General features: G+C 41.5%; 1 protein-coding gene and 1 long non-coding RNA gene across 3 annotated transcripts in view; both read right to left on the bottom strand.

The window, feature by feature from the left end:
* The window catches only part of PGM1 (phosphoglucomutase 1), a 64,060-nt gene that overhangs the window by 36,290 nt on the left and 9,817 nt on the right, over nucleotides 1–17,953 (bottom strand). The gene's annotated exons all lie outside the window — the stretch shown is intronic.
* On the bottom strand, nucleotides 767–2,514 carry LOC140594746 (uncharacterized). Its single transcript, XR_011995965.1, has 2 exons — nucleotides 2,327–2,514; nucleotides 767–1,324 (listed from the first exon to the last, which is right to left on the bottom strand). It is a non-coding gene; the product is annotated as an uncharacterized lncRNA (long non-coding RNA).

The raw sequence follows: 17,953 nt of genomic DNA on the forward strand, positions 1-17,953 counted from the left end.
AGAGAAGCAGGCTCCGTATGGGGAGCTCGATGAAGTACTTGATCTCAGGACCCCGGGAACACCTGAGCCAAAGGCAGACGCTCAACCACCGAGCCATCCAGGCACCCCTCATTTTCTCAGTTTTAAATAGACTTGGCTTTTAAGAAAATATTTTTAGTGAAGCAGATTAAGTCCTATGCATTTGGACTAAACCTAAGATGTTTTTAAGACATTCTACCTGAATAAATTTAACATCCAACCTCCATTTGGTCCCTCAGATTTTATCAATGATCTATTTAAATGCATACATGTGTCTTTTGTATGTAGCTCAGCAGAAATTGACAATTAAGAAACTTCATTGTCAAGGTTTTGGTGAACTTGTTAAGGATGCTTAAAAAGTAAACCAGGATTAGTTACACTACATGTTTAGAGAGTCTGACTTACACTGGGAGTCCAGGTTTTCACGTGAAACATGAATAATCCCTTGATAAACAAAACCTGGCTATTTTTCGACTAACTCATTAAGCAAGGTCCAAAAGCAAACAGGATGGGGAGCAGCAGACTGTCTTCTCTGAATCAAGAATGCTCCTTTACTAGGGGGCTGCTCTGTGCAGGACCAGCTGAATGAACAGGCCCAAGAGCCAAAAGCAGCCACTTGGCAAGGAAGCCTGGTCTCCTTCAAGTGACAAATGGTACTGGCCCAAGGGCAGGGAAGACTGAGACATAACATTAAAACAATTCACAAGACTACATCTATTAAGGAAAAAACCAGTTGGCCAAAAGACACTTTTTATAATTTATTTGGGGTCTTTATTTACTTTTTAAAAATAAAATTCTTTAGAAACTAATTTATGAACTAAGCTTGCAGTTTTTATTTATTTTTTTAAAGATTGTATTCATTTATTTATGAGAGACACACAGAGCAAGGCAGAGACATAAGCAGAGAAGCTTGCTGTTTTAACAGCAGTTTACATACCCACTGTTTTGTGATTTACAATAAACAGTTTTTTTAATTCTTTTTTTTTTTTTTTTAAGTTTGGTGCCAAGTTTTATCTGGTTCTAGATAGGTTTGCAAATTAGGCCAGCATATGTGTCTTGACATATTTAATAATCAAGATTTATGAAATATCAACCCAATAATCTTTTCACTGGGAATAACAGAGCAGCCAACCACATAATTGGTAGTTTTCTTAACAAGTTCTTGAAATCCCAGGGTAGACTGAGGGGCAGTTGGTCATAAGGGTGCTCCAACATCCCCAGCTGAAGCTTCTCTGCCCACACATTACAGCATGTTCTCTGCTGCTGGTCTGCCACTCTCTCAGTGAAGCTCCTCCTGAAGCTGGAACTAAGAGAGTTAACATTTTGTTAGTTTTTTGCCCACGCATTGATTTTATTTACTGTTTATAGTTAATGCAAATCAATTTCATAGAATGAGAAGTTATGAAGAATCAAGGTATAATCATGCAAATTCAAAATAGATGTTCAGTACAAAAAAAATATAAGCATAAAAGTAGGTTTGTTCACAGCATGAGATCCAACAGAGCTGGCTTCAAAGGATAGGAAATACTTGCTTTTTTATCTTGAAGCCTGTAGCCACATCACAAGCTAGAACACCTCTGCTTACCAGTGTTTTTGTGTGAACCATAACTTGTTTCTAAAAATATTTTTTTACACTCTAAGTTTATAAAAAGCTGCACTTTTCCAGAATTAAACCTGGACCGAGTAACAGTTTCTAATGCATCTAAAAACTGATACAGAAAGTATTCCAAATGTAACTATTCTGATTCTTAAAAGTTAAAAAATAACAGTTTTCCAAAGTAGTTTTGAAGGAAATATTGCAAATTTAGTAATACTGGTACTTTTCCAATCTGAACCTTCTAGGTACCTGATATGCGATCTTGAGGTTGATTATTATTTGCCTCTTAATTTCAAGATTTTTAAATATACCTCCCATGTAGATCATCTTCATATTTTATTTTTTTTTTAATTTTTTTTAAATTTTTATTTATTTATGATAGGCACACAGTGAGAGAGAGAGAGAGAGGCAGAGACACAGGCAGAGGGAGAAGCAGGCTCCATGCACCGGGAGCCTGATGTGGGATTCGATCCCGGGTCTCCAGGATCGCGCCCTGGGCCAAAGGCAGGCGCTAAACCGCTGCGCCACCCAGGGATCCCCATCTTCATATTTTAAAAACTGTTTAACACAGAAGGAAACAGATAGCAGTCACTGAGCATCAAGAGAGATCATGTGTCTACCCTGTGGAATCAGATCACTAAGTTCAGCAGTGGCTGAACCACTGCATCCTTCTTGCAGGAAACATCTAGGCAGGATTGTGGGCCTTCTTACCTTCCTGTGCATGAGCCTCTTCAGCGAGGCATGGACTGGGGAAGATTCCCTCTCTCATGGCTCTGGCACATGTCAGTAAATACCCAGCAATTTAAGGGCACAGTGATTCCAAGCCTCCACAGGAAAGAGTTCTGTACCCCAGAACAGAGAGTAACGCGGCCGGAAACTACATATGTCTGGCACCGTGTCTGTCAATATGCAAAACGAAAGCAAAAAGATGTAAGTAACCCTTGCCCTAGAAAAGCTTCTATTCTAAAAATGGGCTTGAGCCATCATCTTATGGACACTGTAGAACTCAACCCCATATAAAAATATGACCAGAAGCAGCAATGTTAGATGAGCTGTGAAGTGTGGTAAAAAAGAAGGGGCGGTAAGAACATGAAGCTTCCTACGGTGTTCAGACTAAGTAGGGCAGCGATTAAGAAACTCATCTGTTTTAGCTTCTCCAGCAAAGGTTGAACTTCATCTTCGGAAACGTTACTGTCGAGCATAGCGAACCCAATTTGGCCTAATGAATTCACCTGCGTTGCCAGTACTCCTTCACAATGACACAAATTACATTTAAACCATATGGGGGATTTAAGGATTACTCCCTTCAGACAAGGAACTTTCATACTGGTCTTGGGTACAATCAATTTCACGATGGCAGAGTTATGAACCCCTTTGCTCCCGGCCTCACAAAGACTTCCAACTCCTGTTGTGAGCTGCAGATACCTCCCTAGTAGAACACAATGGAAACTGCAAGCTTGCCCATCCTTTATTCATTTTGGCTTTCTTTCCATCAGTAAATACTTATTGGGTAGCTAACTACGTTCTTTAGCTGATGCCACAGTACTAGGCATGGGGAAAGGGACCGCTAACCCTGTCTCTGGGGTAAGCACTAGAATGAAAGCTATTAATTGTGCCAAAAGCAGCAGAGATCATTAGACCCCCAGCCTGAAGCCCTGCCCTTGTGACAGTGTGGGTGCCTGCTTGAGTGGTTCAGGTGTGTGACCCAATGGATGGGAAACATTCACTTCTCCCACCAAGAGTATGGAAGCACAGAGTAAATGTTAGCCCAGGCTACGCATTGCAAGATAATGCAAAGACCACATGTTTAGAAGCCAGATACAAATCTCTGACTTTCAACTGCATAAGAAATTTAATCTTGAGCAAGTTACTTAACTGAACTAAGCCTGTAAGATGGGGACAGCTCTCAAGGTTGTTCCACGAATTGAATCAGGTGCCATATGTGAAAACACTTAGTGCTGCATCTGGCATCTAGTAGAATGTCAGTAACTGTTAGCCCCCTCACCTTTCCAATCCTCAATTTCCCTATCTCTACAATGGGATAATATCTGCCTCACAAAATTTTTGTGATGAAGACCTCACCAAATGTCTGTGAAAGCCTTTGTGAACTAGAAAATGATATAAAATTAGGAATTTTTTTTTCATATTCAGGAGGTGGAGAAGAGAAAGAAGAGCATGGACCTTTGTTCTTAAGTTTATGTCAGAGAAGCCACCCTCATGTGGTAGCCTCGGCCCTGTCCCAGAGGTACATGAACAGACCTATGGCTCTTGAGAGGTTACAGTAATGGGGTGAGACAGGAGAAACAGTTGGGGCAAGATTACAAAATCTCATGAACCACACTAAAGTTTCTTTTGTAGGTACTGAAATCTATGGAAATTTTTAAGCAAAAGGAATCTAAACTGGTATGTTTTTGGAAAATGAATTGGCTGCCAGTGGTACATCAAATAGCTTTGAGAAGGAGAGACTAGAAAAAGATTAACAAGGATGCAAAAACAGATTCCTTCCTCAGCTGAGGCAGCTCTGACAATCCTGATCAATGGGGTCTTGCCCAGAGCTGCTCCTCTGCCGGCTTCCTGCACAAGACTTCAACTCTGAGTCCTTGGGCTACTCTGAGCCCTGTTGGAATTTTTCCCTCCATCATGAAGACACCACCCAAACAGCCTCTTTCCTCTGACTCCTTCTACACATAGTATCTTCCTTCCATTTATCCCCTCTCTTCTCTGAGAACTATCCCTTACTCACCACACAAGAGTAGGCTCCTAGCCATATTCTACTATAGGACCCTGATGCCAGGCCATGATCACCAGAAGTGGATGCCTGACCAAAACTAGATCAATCATATTTTCCCTCCCAGGTATCTAGAATTAGGACTCAAAAGTATACAGATTTGATTCAGTTAGTCTTTGAACTGAGAAGATAGGTAAACTCAGGAGCTGTGGGCCAGGGACAGTCATATCATGAGAATATCCATAAATTATGACTGACAGTCACATAATATGTAAGAATACCTGAATGCTACATGCAGGATGCAACTATGAATCATCTAGATGTCTCTAAGATTTGTAGACCCAATGTACGGAAAGAATTGGAAAACAATTCAGAATAGGATCAAGCATAAAATAGGTTAGATGAATCTCCTCAAGAGGGTAGGGATTGCGGATTCATTAGACATGAGAATTAGGGAATGTGGTCTGTGAACAAAAGCTGCTTGAGACTCCCTACTGGCATTGTGTTCTGGACAGGGGTGGTTTCATATCCCGATCTCTGGTCAACACGCACTTCAGTCAGCTGACAATGTCACCCCAATTCAATTGGAAAGGTCACCCCTAATTATTTGGGGTGAGAGACTGGTTTTTGAAGAGGGCATTTTTTTAAAGATTGATTTGAGAGAGGGAGAGCAAGTGCATGCACATATGCTCATGCATGGGGAGTTAGGCAGGGGGAGAGGGAAAAAAGAGTCTTAGGTAGGCTCTGAGTGGAGTGTGGAGCTGATGCAGGGCTTGAGCTCACAACTGTGAGATCATGACCATGTGATCACGACCTGAGCTAAAACCAAGAGCTGGAAATTCAACCAAATATGCCACCCAGATGCTCCTTGAAGAGGGCATATTTAGACACAGAAAGATTTAGAATTAAGTATGCACATGAAATAAATCAAACTCATAGTATACAAATAATAAAATAAATCAGACTTGTAGCATTAATATTTTTGCAGTAAGTTTGGGAGAAAATCTAAGTATATTTGGTATTTTAAATATGTTAGGAGAATCTGGGGTATTATTTTAAATATGTTAGGAGAATCTGGGGTATTAGTTTATCTAACAGATTAGTCTTGCATTTCCAATTTATAATGTGTAGTTAAGTAACCTATTTTGACTTACAATTTTAAGGAGGTAAGAGAATTTTATCAAAATTATAAACATTGGAACATGCAAGAAAATTTTGTACCATTCCACAGTTTGAAGTTTCAATCATCAGATGCAGATAATTTGCTGTAGTGTTGCAGGGAATAGGGCTGGAAACCCAGCTCTGCTGGTCACTAGCTGTGTGACCTCAGAAAAGTCATTTAGCCTCTTTGTGTGTCCATGGCCTCATCTGTAAAAATTGGAAGAATAACAGACCCCCTAGCTCACTCGCTGTGTGCAGCTATGGTTGAATGAGGTAATACACAGAAAGTTCTAAAACCAGAGCTGGTATAGGATGCCCTAAAAAAAGTATCTGCTGTTATTATTATTAGATTATATGAGAACAACTTGAATATTTTCAAGATTTGCTTGTAAGACAAAGAATTTTAGAAGTATATAAGCCTATTTGATTTACAAATGTGCAATGTTCATAGGAATTTGAGTAAATGACTTTATAACTAAGATCACATGCACACACACACACACAGAAACCCACCAACTTACACTGACAACCGAGTCTGCAGAGAGAGAGAGGAAAACAAAGCTGAGATAAACTCAGCGGGTAGACAGGGAGTGGCTGCCAAGCTTCCTCCAATCTCAGGCTCCTGGGAGGCTCTGCTTCTACTCTACCATCGGCTTTTGGGAGACACTTCTCCTTCTAGAGCAATCCTCCTGGCAACTCACCGTAGTCTGACCAGCTTCCTATTACTTGCCACCACTTGCAGCCCTTCCCAGCATTGAGCAGAGCTCAGTGGTGTGTGGCTCCCATTTGCCAGCTCTGAGCCATCTGCTGTCTCACCCAGGCAAGAAGAGGAAGAGAGGAAAGTCGTCCTCTTTCTCCCTTTGAGCAACGCCAGCCAACAGCAAGGTGAAAGGCAGAGTAACATTTACTAGTTGGGTCATCTTGGGCAAAATATCTAACTTCTTGGTACTCCTACTTTCTCATCTTTAAAATGGGACCTGAAAATAACACCTACTTAGACTTACTGTGATCATTTTGCAATACATACAAATAAGCAGATCATTATGCTGTACACCTCAAAGTAATATATTACATGTCAATCGTACTTCAATTTAAACAATGCATCCTTTAAAGAGTTAAAGAAAGAAAGAAAACAGTACATACTGCATCGTTTGTTGTATAAAGACACGATGAGTTAATAAAGATAAAGAATAGGATAGCTGGTTTTAGCACCTTGTGAGTCCTACATAAGTGTTAGCCTTTATTACTGCCTTGAATCAATCTGAAATGACGTAGCTGTGTTTCATACCTATCTATGAGTATATGTGTTTTAACAGAGTTAGGAAATGTCCTTCAAAGAAAAGGAGAAATTATATTAAATGATAAAGAAAGTACAAAGTCTGAAGAATCCCAAGGGCTGGATGGCTCAGAGTTGCACAGAATCTCAGGCTCAAAGACTCCTGGAGCAGGGCAGCCCTGGTGGTGCAGGGGTTTAGTGCTGCCTGCAGCCCAGAGTGTGATCCTGGAGACCCAGGATTGACTCCCACGTTGGGATCCCTGCAAGGAGCCTGCTTCTCCCTCTGCCTCTCTCTCTCTGTTGCTCATGAATAAATAAAAAAATGATCCTAAAAAAAAAAAAAAAAGACTCCTAGAGCATATTTTGAAATTAAAGACAAAATGGTTGCATCAGAGCAGATACATCCTTTAGCATTGGTCAGTCTGTTGTCCATCTGTTTATCCACCCACATACCCAGCAGTTACTACATAAACTGCTGGATTCATTTCACCAAACACCATGCACCATGGGAAGAGGACAGACTCAAGTTGTCAAGAAACTTTTGGTCTAAAGAGAAAGCAGTAAGTTGACAAATCATTACAAAAAAAAAAAAAAAGTAAGAAGTGCTAATCTGGAACATCAAGAGAGAGTTGTGAATTCTCAGAGGTGAGGGAGAAGGTAAGGAAGGCAATCCCCATCTCCAAAAATGCCATTCTTAATTCATGTGGTTGAATCTAAAAACAATCTTTGAAGATGCACAAGGCTTGAGAGACCTTCTCCTACATACTGCACTTAGGAGGAGGGCTCCTGTTTTATTAGAAATTGCCAATATTGGGATCTCTGGGTGGCACAGTGGTTTAGCACCTGCCTTTGGCCCAGGGCACGATCCTGGAGACCCGGGATCGAATCCCACGTCGGGCTCCTGGTGCATGGAGCCTGCTTCTCCCTCTGCCTGTGTCTCTGCCTCTCTTTCTCTCTCTCTGTGTGTGACTATCATAAAAAAAAAAAAAAAAAAAAAAAAAAAATTAAAAAAATTTTTTAAAAAATAAAAAAAAAGAAATTGCCAATATTCAACCATTTTGACCTATAAAAATGGCAATTTATATAGAATTTTTATGTGTCTTTTACTTCCTTTTTGGAGCATTCTCAAGAAAATTTTCATTTAACTCCCTTAAGAATATTCATTAGTGCTAACATTTTCCTATATTCTGGATATTACCAGAAACTACATATGGAAACCCCTCAGTTTAAAAAAAAAAAGTAAAAATTAATTAACTAATTAGCTTAAGAAGTAGATCTAAAGAATTGCTTTGTTTTCAAATCATTTGTGGTTGCATGCTTCCCTCTTGTGGTGGAAAATGGAAAAACATGCAAGATTTCTCACGACTTCACAAGGACGCACACTAGCTGGGCTTAGTGGCATCACACGACTCTAGGGGGCCCCATTCACTTCAAATACAATGGGAATCATGCCCCCTCTAGTTTTGTGCCAGTGGTTGGCCCTTTATCAAATGATTAAAACACAGTGGGATTTCTGGGCTTTTAATAAGGGGAAAGGTTTGGTGAGGTTCTCTGTCTCATTATTAAGGATTTTCTCAATTGCACAGCCTGGAAAAACTAGGATGTCCAGCTGTAAGGAAGTGAATGAAGGTGCCCACAAAAAGGGGATGTCTTTCTGTGGAATCTTTGTGAGTCTAAGTTTCTGTGAAATAGAGATAGTAAAGCTCCCTTTAAAAAATCTGAAAGGAGGGACGCCTGGGTGGCTCAGTGGTTGAGCGTCTACTTTCAGCTCCAGGTGTGATCCCAGGGTCCTGGCATCGAGTCCTGCATGGGGCTCCTTGCAGGGAGTCTGCTTCTCCCTCTGCCTATTCTCTGCCCCATCTCTGTGTCTCTCATGAATAAATAAAAATAAAATCTTTAAAAATAAAAAGTAAAATAAATAAAAAATCTGAAAGTATATGAGAAAAGTCATGTAAAGTACTTATCACCATGCCTTAACCAGAGAGGGGCACTCAATAAACATTACCCAAACTACCAAAATCAGAAAGACATGTTGAAAAGGACAGATCACATCCTTCTAACACAGCCTCTGATCTCTAGAGCATGCTAGACCAGGCAGGAATCAATCAATGCTATAGGAGGGTCTGGGTGGTGAACATGTATAATGGGCCAGGGAAAGGCAGCGGGCAGTGTGTGGGAGGTATGGGGGGGTGTGGTAGGGAATCTACGACCCCTGCTCTAACCAAAGGGCTTTGGAATCAGGTGGGCCTGGGTCTGAACCCTGCCTTTGCCACCTCTGGCTGTGTACGGCCTTTCTGGCCTCAGTTTTCTTATTTGTAAAATAGAGATGACGACACCTGCTTTAGAGGTTGTTGTATACAGGAAATAACCACAGTAGGTCAGTGTGTTGGGCAGTGTTCCAAGAGCTTTATAAGAATTAGCTCATTAGATCTTTACACTTAAGATCAATGCTATCATTCCCAGCCCCATCTTAGGGACAAGGACACCTGGGGATACAGATGATACACATTTATAATCTGCCCAAGGCCAAATAACTGCGATATTGTGGAGATGGATTTTGAACACAGGCAATCTGGCTCCAGAGCCCACACACAACCATCATGTTATGCTGCTTCTTACTGTAGTATGTGGCCATGTGAACAGCAAATAATCAACAATAGCTTTTAAAACAGCAATCTAGGGATCCCTGGGTGGCGCAGTGGTTTGGCGCCTGCCTTTGGCCCAGGGTGCGATCCTGGAGACCCGGGATCGAATCCCACATCGGGCTCCTGGTGCATGGAGCCTGCTTCTCCCTCTGCCTGTGTCTCTGCCTCTCTCTCTCTGTGACTATCATAAGTAAATAAAAATAAAAAATAAAATAAAACAGCAATCTAGGGATCCCTGGGTGGCTCAGTGGTTTAGCACCTGCCTTCGGCCTGGGGTGTGATCCTGGAGTCCCAGGATCGAGTCCCACGTCGGGCTCCTTGCATGGAGCCTGCTTCTCCCTCTGCCTGTGTCTCTGCCTCTCTCTCCTCTGTGTCTCTCATGAAAAAATAAAATCTTTTTAAAGTTTAAAAAAAATAAATAAAATAAAACAGCAATCTAAAGAACTGTGCATGTTTTCTCTACTCTGAACCATGTATGGGAATTCCTGGGATGAAAAGCAAGCAGTTCAAGTTGGCTGCATCGAGGCACCCTCTCCCACCCTTAAGGCTTAAGTGCAAACAAGGCTTCAGAGAAATAACAAGTTGGACCACAACATGAAAAGTTTGGGAACCCTCAGATTACAGCTCTAGATAACTTTATTCAAAATGTCTACCTTGGCAGACACCTGGGTGGCTCAGTGGGTTAAGCATCTGCCTTCAGCTCAGGTCATGATCCGTGGGATCAAGTCCCACATCAGGCTCCTTGCTCAGGGGGGAGTGTGCTTTTCCCTCCCTCTGCCCCATGCCCTGCCTGTGTTCTTTTTCTTTCTGTCAAAAAAATACATAGAATCTTAAAAAAAAAAAAAAAAAAAAGGTCTAATCTTGGGGCACTTGGGTGGCTCAGGCATCTAATTCTTGACTTTGGCTCAGGTCATGATCTCAGGGTCATGAGATTGACTCTGTGCTCAGGAGAGTCTCCTTGAGATTCTCTCCCTCCTCCTCTCCCTCTGCCTCTCTGCCCCTCCACTTGCTTATATGTGCTCTTTCTCCCCCATTCTCTCTATAAAATAAAAAAATAAAATCTTAAAAGAAAAGTCTACCTTGACGAATGCAGCATAGTGGAAATCTGGGTTTGAATCCCAACTCTGGATAATTTTTAGTATCTTAGTGATCTTGGGTAAATCACTTACCTTCTATTTCCTCAACTGTGAAACAGGGGTCTAAATATCAGTGTCTTCAGCGTTACTGAAAAGATTAAATGAGAACATATAGCACAGTGCAGAGCGTACATGTAGGTTCTCATATAGGCTCAATAACAGCCTAGTGATGCAGATAATCTCACTGTTCCCATTCTACAGAAGAGGAAATGAGGTTGAGTGAAGTGAAATGACTTGCTCCACATCTTGCAAGTAATACACTGGGAAGGCAGGTTTCAACGTTGGTTTTAATGCCCAAGCTCATGCTTAAGCTGTTTGATTCCTCTGGATGACCAAGCATATTTGAACTAGAAAATGAAAACAGATCCCAAGGGCAAAGCACATGAGCTTTGGTGGCCAGCACAGCCCACCTGCATTTGGTGGATAGAGCCCAGGCTGTGGGTTGAAAATTCCACAAAAAAAAAAAAAAAAAAAAAAAAGTTAAATTTCAAACCCCAGATGCCTGTGAATATGACCATATTTGAGAAAAGGGTCTCTGCAGAGGTGATCAAATTAAAATGAGGTCATACTAGATTGGAGCAAGCCATAAACCTAATGTAAGGAAGGGGAAATTTGGGGACAGAAACACAGAGGGAAGAAAAGCAAGTGAGGCCAGAGGCAGAGACTGGAGCTCTGCTCACTGGTGACTATGGCCACCACTAGGAGCTGGAAGAGGCAGGGGAGGATTCCCTGGATCCTTCAGAGGGAGCATGGCCCTGCTGACACCTTGATTTTGGACTTGTAAGCCCCAGAACTGTGAGAAAGTAAATTTCTGTTTTAAGCCACACTGTTTGTTGTATTTTGGTACAGCAGCCCTATGAAATTATTAAAAATTAATAAAAATAAATAATTTTTTTAAAGGCAAGCCCAGCTCCAAGGACAGCTGATCACTCTGCAGCAGGGTGGCTGGTCTGAGCAAGAGGCCCTTGCATAGACTTCTTCCCACAGGTATCCCTCTTCTTTGCCCCAGAATGTTTGGTTCTTAGCACTAAATAATGCAGTATGCACCATGGCTTGGAATATACAAACACTCCGCCCTGGCTCAGTGAAGAAGGAGAAAGACATTTTCGAACTTTGGTACCTGGAATTAGAAGAGTGGACAGTCGCTAAATATTTGATGCCTGCACTGTTGAAGTAAGAGCATTCTATGAGCTCTGTGACTGGAGTTTCTGAGGGCAGAGATGAGCTTTTCCAGGCAGTGGCCCAGTACATGGTCTCCTGCCCTGAGACCAACCTCAACTATAAATTTACTATCAACATTAGACGATTCCCCAAACCACAAGACATCCAAAACAGAGCACACTCTGCCTGAGTACTGGCATTTAATTTCTAGAGCACACAAACTTGTGCAATAACAATTAGGAACAGAGCTAGAAACTGCAATAGTGAAGGGAGTAGAGCTGGTTAGTCCATATGGTTGAGGCCCAACACTTAGGCTGCTTCCAAGAGGAGCCGACAGGCAGCAGACAGACAGACGCTCATTCCCAGAAGCAAACTTCAGTGTGAGGCAGGAAAGTGATGAGAAACAGTTGGGGGAAGACAGAGACTTAAAGCTAACAAGAGGAAAAAAGGGTCATGGCCCACCCAGCACCCTTCACTAATATCAGGGTGAGATCTAGAGGAAACAGCATAGCTACAATGCATGTCTAATTTTTTTTTTTTTTTTTTTTTGGTAAATTTTTGTGTCTGTAAATGTGTGATTTAACTGAGTGGACTGTGCATCATCACAGGTTCTACAATATGGATTTAGATCAACCCACCCACAGTACAAGACTTGCCCTGATGAAAACATCGGGTCATACACAGACTATCATAGGTCATATATTCTGCTGGTCAAAGACAGTCAGCAAACAGAGCTTTGATGCATTACTGGACAAATACTGTGGCCCAGTCCTCCTTATAAATAGCTTTTTAGGTTTGCTAGCCTAAGTCCCATGATTCTCCCTTCCTACCAGAGTCATAAGACAATTCTTAGACTGCATCTTAGGCTGGCCTGTATATAAAAGAAAGCAACGGGGGTTAAGGACTCATGTGGTGATAACTCACCACCGGCTATCTTGCCATCCTCCTCCCTTCCTATAATACAGGAATTATGAAGACTTCTATTTTAAGGTCTAAACCTCTGGGCTTACTTTCCACAATGGCCTCCTTGTTTCACCCCTACTCCCTCTATGTGGAATGTCTCCACTTTTTCCTGGCTTCTTTTTCATCATCCTTTAAGACCTGGCTTGAATACGTCTCCCTTGGAAGCTTCCCCTGACTGCCCCTCCAAGCACCCTTCTCTAGGGCTCCCAACGGCACCCTCCAGGAGGCACTTGGCACACCCTGTCATAATGCCCACTGGACAATGAGCTCTGCAGGGTGCTGAGACCGTCTCACTGCACTTGTGTGTGACCCCAAATGCACTGCACAATACTAAGCAATGACAGAATGCTTGGCAAATATCTGAGGGACAGATGGCACCCCCTCAAATATGATTCAGCAGATCCAACCATTTAGTAGAACCACTACACTGATGGGTAGACCTGGGTGCAAACACCAAACATCGTGACTAGCACTTAAGCTACTCTGGGACAGTTTTGCTTATTTGGGGTTATTTGGGCCAGTTGCTGTGTTCTTTTGAGATGAGATAACTAAGTATCAGGCTGATGGTATATCACTGAAAGCCTAAAGTTATACAGAACAGGTCCCCCATCCCCCTCCATCTCCCAGGCCCTGGGCACAAAATACTTACTCCCTGTAGAAAAGACCTATTTGTTCTGAAATTTCTAGGCCAAGGGGTGGGGACATTCTTGATAGGTCATTGACAAAGCTGAGAAGTAAAACTGAGAAGGGGGGAGCTGGCTGGGGGACCCCTCAGCAAAGAGAAGTTTAAAGTATCTATATTCATATGTGGAATATAAGAAATAGTGAAAGGGATTATGAGGGAAAAGAGGGAAACTGTGTGGGGAAAAATTAGAGAAGAAGAGAAACCATGAGAGACTCCTAACTCTGGGAAACAAAGGGTTATGGAAGGAGTGGGGGGATAAGGTGACTGGATGACAGGCACTAAGGAAGGCACTTGATGGGATGAGCACTGGGTGTTACATGTTGGCAAATTGAATTTAAATAAAAAATTTTAAAAAATAAAGTGTATATTTCCCATCGAAATCCCCACTAGCAACATGCTTATCACAACTATGTGTGAGGATTTACGCTAGGTAACTTCCAATGTGTATCATATTTCCTAAACACACCTCTATAACAAATTATTTTACTTTTTAAGTGGAATTAAAAAAAAAAGTTCAAGCAGGTTTGCCCAAGATTAAACTGCTAATAAACGGCATATCCAAGAATCAAATTCAAGTCAGTTGATATCAAAACTTTACTGTCACAAATTTCTAATGTAAAAGAGGTCATTTTGATATCCCACTAAGATCCTCAAAATGGCGTGATATCTTTACTCTCTGGTTATTGTTTAGCACATCTGGGATTTGGACTTTGAGAGATGCTAGATAAAATCACATGTGGAGATTTGTTTTGGCAGGAGGTATACATCAGCTCGGTGGGGTGACTTTCCTGAAGCAACAGTGGAATTTCAAAACAACCATAATAATGCACATTTGGGTTGCATCTTAGAGTTCCCAAAACCTTTGTGTGCCTGTTATTTCTCATAAAACCCTCTAAGACAGATATTAGAATTAATCCCTTTTTACAAGTGAGAAACTGAGCTTTACATCAGTTAAGCAGGCTCCATGATAATTGTACAGTAAATTGCACAACTGAGATTTGCACCAAAATCTTCAATTCCAGCCCATCACTATGCACTTAAGTTGTTTGGTAAGATTTGGGTAGCTACCATGTGGCCTGCCTTCCATCTAGCATTAAGTCAGTAGTCTACAGAAGCACCTTGGATTATGGAGTTCTGGAATCTTCCCAACAATTATTCCCAGCAGTATACTTTTAAATAGAACAACAAAGGTATTATGCATTGAAACCATATGCATTAAATCAGTGACTACTTCCTGCCTCCACCTTTACTTCACTCTCAGCCAAGGTCTCCCTCATTGATTTGTACTTGCCCCCCAAAATCATCTCATCAGAGAAGGCATCCTGTTCTTCCCTCCCCACTCAAGGTAGGGCTGGTTGCTCTCCTCTATGTTCCAGCATTCCTTGGACTTCTCTCAGATGAAGCGGGTTGAAGTGTAGCCACTGCCACCTACTCCCTGCAAAGATATGTCCACCCAGAACCCACAAATGTGATCTTGTTTCATAAATGGGTCTTCAAAGATTAATTAAGGATCTTGAGCTGAAACCATCACGGATTATCTGGATGGGCCCTCGATCCAATAACAAGTATCCTTAAAATAGAAGAGAAGACAGATACATATGAAGGCAGAAGCAGAGACAGAGACTGGAGCCACACATGTGGAATACTTAGCGCCACAAAAAGCTGAAAGAAGGAAGGAAGGATCCTTCAGAGGAACCTGGAACCTTCAGAGGAAGCGTAGACCAGCCAACACCTTGATTTCACATTTCTGGCCTCCAGAGTTGTGAAAAAAGAAATTTCTGTTGTTTTAAGCCACCTGGTTTACAGTCATCTGTCAGCAGCCAGAGGAAATGAACGAACTAGCATTTGCACCATATTTTTGTTAACTACCTGTGGATGCTCCTCTACCAGCATGAGCATTCTGAGAACAAAGACTTTGTCTTACTCACCTCTGTACCCCTAGCCGTCTCACACAGTGCCTGTACATACAGAGAGTGCTCAGCAATGCTTGGTGAATGAATAAATCCATCTAGTCCAGGAGGTTTTCAGCAATGCTGGCATGTATTTCTTGCAGCTTCCCATCAGCAGCAAACATTAGCCTGGGCCACGGAATCAGTCACAGATTCGCCTAAAATATCCATCTTCAACTACCCACTGCTGCCTTAGAATTCCAACAGGGTAAAGGCCTCAAATCAATGAGCCTGTGACAGAGAGTCACAGCAACCATAAACCTCTGCCTCACAGATGGAATTCAAGGGATAATGCATGAATAGAGACAGAATAAGACATCTATATGGTAGATATGGTAGCAGACACAGAAGACCTCCCCTTGGCCCTTCAATGGCCTCGGCATTTGGAGAAACCATAATAATCATTAGAATCACCCAAATCTTCTGTTTACTAAAGACTATGTATATAATTGCCTCACAAATTTTGCTTCATTGTCACACGAATGTTTCAAGGCAGATATTATTAGTACTTTTTTTATACCAAACCTACACACAGGGCAAATACCTATGGCGAACTGTATGATCATGTTTTTCTCGTGGGTTTGACAACCTAGGACTTGGTGCTGATTGGGGGCCCAGCTCAGGGAGGCAGTGTGGCTTTTGTAATAGGTGCCAACCTTACTCTCAATTTCATTTGAATTTCCTATACTTATTTCCCTTTTGCTTCATTTTTAAACATACTTTGGTTCATTCTGCTCCACAGAATGCATTTCACTTGAGACAGTGTAACATAATAGTTTTATCACTAAAGCAAAAGATCTTTCCCCAGCCGCACCCAGTTATGCCATCGTAGCTCCATTTTCTGACCTCTTTGTCATCATGGATGATCTCTTGGAGTCAGGTGGGCACAACTTTAACATCTAGGTTTCTGGCTTCTGTGGCTTAGAGCGGGCAGGACTCTCATCCTAGCTCAGGGCCATTTTGTCTACTCGTGTTTTAACAAACCTTCTCATACTGCACAATTTATAAATGCCTAACCAAAGCATGTTTAAATATATACAAGAACGGAAGAGAACCATATCCCCAGGCCACTGTGGGCATCTGCAGAAGGAAAGCAGAATGCCAGAATCTCCCTCAGCAGGAACTGCCCTCTAAGACCCTCTTGACGGCGCAGTGTGCTTAAACTTAAATATGGTAATTCATTTTAAACAGTTATGCTAGAGTATTTTCATTTAAATTAATGCTATCTTCTTCAAAACAATCATCTTGGGAAGCAACATATTTATTCAAACAATGCTCACATTTGTACTAACATTTCTGGAACTCTTTCTCAGCAACTCTCTTAACAGTCTGTGGGCACTTCCTTTGAAAATCTTCAGTCATAACAAATTTCATCCTCTGAGAGTAGATTTGAACTTTGGAAAGAGACAAAAATTGGTTGGAGCCATGTCTAATGAATAAAGTGGGTGATCAAATCTTGTTACATCGTTTTAGGTGAAAAATGAGGCATGACTATAAAATAATGTGACTGGTTTTCCTAGGTGACCCATAAACCGACCGGCTGAAAAATAATTCCCATAGAGGAGTTTCAAAATGCTTTGAGCACTAGACGCATCACTGGAGTAAGTGTACAGTTCCCAGAGTGGTGATTTGGCAGGGTACAATACTAATTTGGATATATAAGTTCAAATATGTTTGTAAGAAAAGAAATCTGATTGCTTACACTCATGAAAATGAAGAAGCTATTCTGGCGAAATTTCTCCTCCTTTTTTTTTTTTTTTTTTTTTGACAGCTGATCTGCTTTGGACAGGGAGTCTGCTGAGAAAAACCTAGTGGTGATTTTCTTTTTTTGTGTGGCGGTCCTCCCCCATTTAACCAAAGACTCCTTGAGAAAGGGGACATCTTCACCTCCATATCTCTGGTACTCAGGACAGCACAACACAGAAGTATGGGATGCTAATTCCACTGCTCTTGACATAAACCCTCTGACTTTGCTTCCCTTGCTAAAGGTAACTTCTTCTGCCTCAAAATCGAAACTGGACCATGCAAAATCCACCCACACAAATTTATAGAGACTTAAGGTTTTTAAGGTGTTTGCTTACGGCCAAAAGCTTAAGGAAACATGAGGGACTGACTGCTAATACATGAGGCTTCATTTTAGGTTGTGGAAATATTCTAAAATTAGATTGTGGTGATGACTGCACAACTCTGTAAACACATTAGAAGATACTGAACTGTATACTTGAAATGGGTGAATTGTGTGACATGTGAATCATACCTCAGTAAAGTAGTTTATTTAAAAAGCCCTCCACAACAGGAATGTTTGTACCTTGGTTCCTTTCTAAGATGGTGGTTGGAATAAATGATAGTCAGGTTCTCTTCCAAAAATCTAGTTCCCTATAGAAAATTAAGTTTCTGTCTTCTGTAATTCTATCTCTTGAAAATGACTTCGTGGTTTTCACCAGATTTGGAAAGCATGTTTAGGGTAGTAAGGACTGCTGAATGTCCCCCAATAGCAATTATTTTCCTTTACCTTGACACCCTAATGTTTAGCCTGACACATTGCACCCAGAATAACATGGATATTTCCCAGCCGCCCTTGCTGTGAGAGGAGGCCTTAGACTACATCTTGGTGCAGAAGGCGTGAGTAAAATT

This window comes from Vulpes vulpes, chromosome 12, assembly GCF_048418805.1.
Source record: "Vulpes vulpes isolate BD-2025 chromosome 12, VulVul3, whole genome shotgun sequence".
In the NCBI taxonomy this organism is placed as follows: domain Eukaryota; kingdom Metazoa; phylum Chordata; class Mammalia; order Carnivora; family Canidae; genus Vulpes; species Vulpes vulpes.